General features: G+C 35.8%; 1 pseudogene; it reads left to right on the plus strand.

Moving 5' to 3' along the window:
* Nucleotides 1–1,515: 1,515 nt before the first annotated feature.
* LOC143685411 (U6 spliceosomal RNA) lies at nt 1,516–1,609 on the plus strand (annotated as a pseudogene).
* The last annotated feature ends 4,327 nt before the right edge of the window (nt 1,610–5,936 follow it).

The following is a 5,936-nucleotide window of genomic DNA, read 5'->3' on the forward strand; positions in this document are numbered from 1 at the left end:
AGGTGTAATACAGATACTTAAAGTTTTAGGGAATTACTAGGTTATACAAAGAGCAAAGCATTTCAGAATTTAGAAATAACAGTTAAAGCTCAGAAGTAAATATGACTGTTATAAGAATTTACAATTTAAACCTTAATTATTTATAAGCATTTTAAATGAGGCTACTTTTAAAAATACAAATATTTGACAGTTGTTTTATATTGGGGTTATTAACCACAAACCATAACAGAAATTTTGTCCTGTTTTACCTTTACACATTTACTAAGGTTGTTAATTAACAGGTAGAATATAATTTTTATGCGTGTAATGTTGCTTTCTTAAAGTCCTTTTTGTTTAAGATGATGTTTTGACTTATAGCTGACCATGTGTATTTTTAGGGAAGCTTTAGAGTAACAGTGTAGCTGACGAGTAAATTTGGTTGTTTCAGTGATTTGTGATTTTAACATTATACATGTTAGTATTAGTATAGCATTCTTAAGTTTTTAGGAATTTTAAACAACTTCTAAATAAATGAATAATATTTTACTTATGCAAATTTACCTAATAGAAGGATAGGAAATTTCTTTTAATTATTGAAATACTTTTAAAGATTTCTTAGGTAATATGTCATACTATTTTTGCACCTTACTTTTACAAGGTGAGAGAACAAAACCTTTGTAACAGTTTTCCTCTAAGAGTGAGAAGGCTTGTCTTCTGAAATAAAGGATGATAAAATTAACATGAACATTAACAAGGATATTATTTTAATTTGACATAAAATTCTTATCTTTTAGATAAAGTATTCAAATGGCTAAGAAACATTTTTTGTAAGGTTTCAATGAGAGTAGACTAACAATTTAAATTATTTTAACAGAGAAAATTGAATTCCAGTTTTGCATGCATACATGGTTTTGCCCAAAAGTTTTGTTTTAAATATTATAACATATTTATTAAATTTTGGTTAGCATTGAATATGATAGATGGAATTTACTTTCACAACATTTTTAACAGCTTTATGCAGTTAGCAGTGACTAAAACTTTCTTAAACTCTCCAGAACTTTATACATCCATTCAGGGCTTGTAGTCAATAGATACAATAACAAATAAAATTTACCTTTTTGTTTTTATATGCCATATGGCAGGGTCACATTTGATTATTTTTCCATGTTAGTGTCCCAGTATTGCAGCACCATTTGTTGAATTTTTGCTTGTTTATTTGTTTTGTTTTGCTTGTTTGTTTTTTTGGGAAGTGCATGGACCAGGAATTGAACCCAGGTCTCCCTCATGGCAGGCGAGAATTCTACCACTGAACTGCCCTTTGCAATCCCTAAAACTTACTTTTATTTTAGAAATATGTTAGTTTACAAAGTTAACACTTTTGCAACACTGTACTTTGAGTCTGTTGGAGATTAACAGTGTCTGCTGCTAAGGCACTTTTAAATATATGGGAATTATTTTGCAACCCTTAGGGCATCATTAAGTGAGTAGGGTGGGAATTTCATCCTTAAGTTTTTGCCATTTAAAAGCAAATAGGGAGTGCTCGCTTCAGCAGCACATATACTAATAGAGAAGATTAACATGGCCCCTGAGCAAGGATGACATGCAAATTCGTGAAGCATTCCATATTAAAAAAAAAACAAAAACAAACAGCAAATAGGTCTTGAGAGTTAAGGTGAAGAGGGATACAAAGGAATGTGCTTTTTAAGACTTAGGGCTGAAAATTTGAATGCAGACAAGGCACCCAGCAGCTTGCCCTGGGATGCCTTTATTCTATACAGACAGGTATGTTTGCTCAAGGAATTTTGGGGGATGCCAAGAGGCCTCAGGTCAAGAAAGGGCCTGGGGCAAACAAGGAGGTATATACTAGCTGAGTTAATAGTCTTAAGGTGGTCTTCAAGGAGTGAAGAAGAAGAAGAAGAAGGGGGAGTGGCATTAAGGGACAATGAGAAAGGCAGATTTCCATATTGGTGCCATTCTGAGCACTGATCCCTTGGTGCCATGGGATCAGGTTCCTTATCCCTGGGCATCCCTGGGGTCCTTGAACACGAGGAAACAGATGGTCTGGTACCATCCTGAAGCTGCTGAGCTAACCCACTCGTTTTCCTCAGTGTTTGTGCTCTTAACTTATTGCCTAGAGTAGTGCTTAAGAAAATAAAAAGATTTATCAAAAACAAAGAGACTTTACAGAGGGGATCTCCTGGGTGTCAGCCCTGACTGTGGCCCTGATTGAACTGGAGGGAAAAAACATGTTGAAAGGAAATCAGGCTCCTTTAAGAATGTGGCTTAGTATATCTTTCTGGCAATTAAAGGATCTAAGTATGGGGATATTGTAGCCTAAACCAAAAGTGACTGCCTAGAATATTAAAGACACCACCTTGTTTGGTATAAGTGTCCTTAACCCAGAATTTTTTGTTACAACAGATGGAATGTTTATTTAAGGCACTGAATGTCAGGCAGGAGAATGAGGGAGATTTTTATGGAGGCAATGGAGAGGACCTCTGCCGAGGTGAAAAGAGGCACAGATTTAGCAGGAGTAAGGGTATGGATTCTCGGAAGGGAGAAAAAGAGAGTGGGGATAAGTCTCAGAGAGCTGAAGAAAGACAGAGAGAGAGGGAGAGAGAGAGAGAGAGAGGAAAGAGAGAGCAAGAAAGAGGAGGGAGGGAGGGAGAGAGAGGTGCTTGATTTGGTCCTACTGGAGTCCACAACACAGGAAGAAGCCCCCAGTGAGGTCCCAAAAGACAGAATCACCTGCTGCCCTGAAGTTCCTTGGATCGTCAGGCTCAGAGTGAACCGATTTTACATCTTGGGGGAGCCACTTTGGAGCCCCTAGATTCCTAGAGAGAACAGTGAAAATGATTCCACCCTTTCAAGAGGACACAGAGCTGCATGAGGACATAGGAGAGGATAGCAATGAGTCAAGCAAGAACAAAAGTGAAAGCATGTAGCCAATCCTCCTTGTATTAACCAGTCCAGATGGTCAGTAAGAAGTGTCTCCTGGCTGGCTCACCAAAACATGTTGCCAAATTTTGGCTTCCAGGTTCTTGGACATGCTGTGAGAAAGAACTCAAGAGAACAGCCCAAAGAGTAAGCAGATAGAAAATTTATTGAGAACACATGTAAGAGGAAATGTGCGCACTCTCACAAACATAGAGATGAGGAAGGTGAGAGGCCTTAAAAAGTATTTGTGAGGAAAATCCAGTAAAAAAATCTTTTACTATGTTGACCAAAATTAACTCTCTAGATTTCTTTGACATATAGACGTAGTGTGATACTAGAAAAATAATTAACATCTAGGGTCTAAGAATCTTGGGTACTATTTCCCACTACCATTACATATCTAAACATAGCAAGACTCCTCCTCTTTCTGGATCTCATTAAAAACAAATAATGCTAAGATAAAAAATCTCTGATGTGTCAAATCTAAGAATTTCCAAGGTTACATACCACAATTCCTTCCAAGAAAATTGTTAGACTAAAAATTGTGTTTATTAACAAAATGCCTGTTTGACCCTTTCTCAATCACAAAGGATACTGTAATGTCTTTTATAGAACAAATTATGTAATTGGAAACTTTAATGTTATGAAGAAAATAAAGGTCTCACTTTGAATAATGTCTGAGTAGCAGTCATTGTTTTTTTACCTTCTTAACTTCCATATTGATCCCTTCCTCCTACCCCACTGGCACTCAATTCCAGAGAAGCTGTCTCCATCCATGATTTGAGGATGAAGCACATGACCTAGGCTAAGTCAGTCAACTCATTCCATCCTCCTGAATGCAGATACTGATTCAGAGATGGTCTGAACCTTAACTAGCACAAATACCATAAATATAGGGAGACAGTGCCATGCTTTCCTACTTGATGCTAAGATGCAGAAGAACATAGAATCAAGAGATGATGTCAGCCTTTGGGGGATCAGAAGGCATGCTTCCTTGAAATGAAACCTACACCAAGAAGCATAGAATGAAGAGATAGAACAAAACCAAGCTAGTGGTGCATTGCCGGACCAGCAGATGAAGTCTCTATCTGAGCCAACTCTGGAAGGAAGAAGCCCCCAGTCAGGTTTTCTGAGGAAGAAGACATTAAATTCTATTTTTTGAATAAGCAAGTGTGAGTTTGGTCTTCTTTTTCTTGCAACCAAAAACATTCTATTGATTCAGTCTGGAAATTTCTCATTCAATTGGAAGAGGAAAGTTGCATATTCAGAAGTACTTAAAATAAGGTAATCTATTTTGGGTTTTTGAAAATGATGATCAGCTTTTGAAATTATTGTTGGATTGGAACATTTAAAAATAAGTAGGATGGTGTACTCTAGTGATATGCCTAACTGCCTCATAAGAAGGGTGATCATTAGTCCTGATTGACCTGGGATATACCCCAGTTTATACCTCTTTAAACAGCAGAATTATAAATAAGTCTCCATTTTGCAATCAAAAGTGTCCCAGTTTGGATAATAAATTATGTAGTCACTCTCTCAATAAAGTAGTCAAGGCTCAAATATCTACTTACATTTGGTACCAATTGCCAGTTGAAATACATAACAACAATCTGGACACAATGATAAAAAGCACCTTTGTCCTAAAGAAGGGATATGGAGTGGTGTAACAGTGGTTCAGTGGCAAAATTCTCGCCTGCCTTGCTAGAGACCCGGGTTTGATTCCTGAAGCCTGCCCATGGCGCGCCCCACCCTCCCCCTCAAATAAAAAAAAAAAACAACAACTTAAGAAGGGATATGAATATGTGAACTGTGTTTCTGGCTGCGAGTTGATCACCTCAGCAATTTGACTGAGCAGCATTTATGATCTGACAGCATCACTACACCACTGGTAAAGTAGTTCAGTGGGTTGGAAGTAACTTGTCATCTTCCTGCCAATAGACATTGCTTTAATGGTTTTTTAGCATTCCAAGGTTGTTGTTTTCATGCCCAGGAATTTTAGTTTCTACTGTGATATTGCGTTATATCTAGATATTTAGATTAGACAGTTAGAAAAGCATCATCACTATGCTTTTCTTTCTTCATAAAATCAAAAGTTTATAAATACCTGATAAAGCCTGGAATGAAATTTGAGTGTGATAGTCTAAACTAAAATATCTTTTAAAATTACCTTGCCAAAGTAAAGAGCCCATGCAGTCTAGTTAACTTCTAAAAATTAGAAGACATGGGTTTAGAAACTTTTACTTTCTTTTTCATTGTCATATGCCCAGTGTTCAGAATAATAACAGGAACAACAAAGACTATTTGTTGAACGAATGAATGCTGCCAGCAATCATTATTTTTAATACCTTAATCTGAAGTCACAGAGCATCTCTAATCTGTTTCCTTATCTGCAAAATGTAATTATAATGTCTACACAAATACCTCACAAGTTTGTTAGAAGGTACAAATGAGCTAATTTTATAAAAAGCTAACAACAATATCAAATGATATACAGGATTTAATTATATACAAAAAAGTAAATGCTACAAATTTCTTTCATTTCTACTCAAGAAATAGGTACACCCATATTTTAGTTACCTTATACACTGTGTTGCTTCTACATATAAATTAATTCATAACTATTAATTTCTTCCCATTTTAAAGCATTAAAATGTTTTAAAGTCTTCAATGTTTCCCATTGAAATAGATCCAATCATTTACCAGAAAAATCTGAGTATATATGAAAAAATTCCATCAATGAATGCATTGTTATGCTTTGTTAATCATTGCCATAACTATGAAATGTGGCAACTATTATTAGGCATCAAAAACACAAAATTTTTATTTTTCAGTCACCCAAATATTTAATAGGTAGCATAAGAATTTATAAATTCTCTTAGAAAACACTTCCATGCCCAGGATGGAAGAACACATTAAGAAACAAGTAAGCAACCACTTTTTACTTATGCTTTTTGATCAAACGCTGGCCTCAAACATAAGACTTCCAGTAGTGGAATATTTCATTTATAAGTCCCTTTCTG

Source organism: Tamandua tetradactyla, chromosome 5 (assembly GCF_023851605.1).
Source record: "Tamandua tetradactyla isolate mTamTet1 chromosome 5, mTamTet1.pri, whole genome shotgun sequence".
NCBI classification, from domain to species: Eukaryota; Metazoa; Chordata; class Mammalia; order Pilosa; family Myrmecophagidae; genus Tamandua; species Tamandua tetradactyla.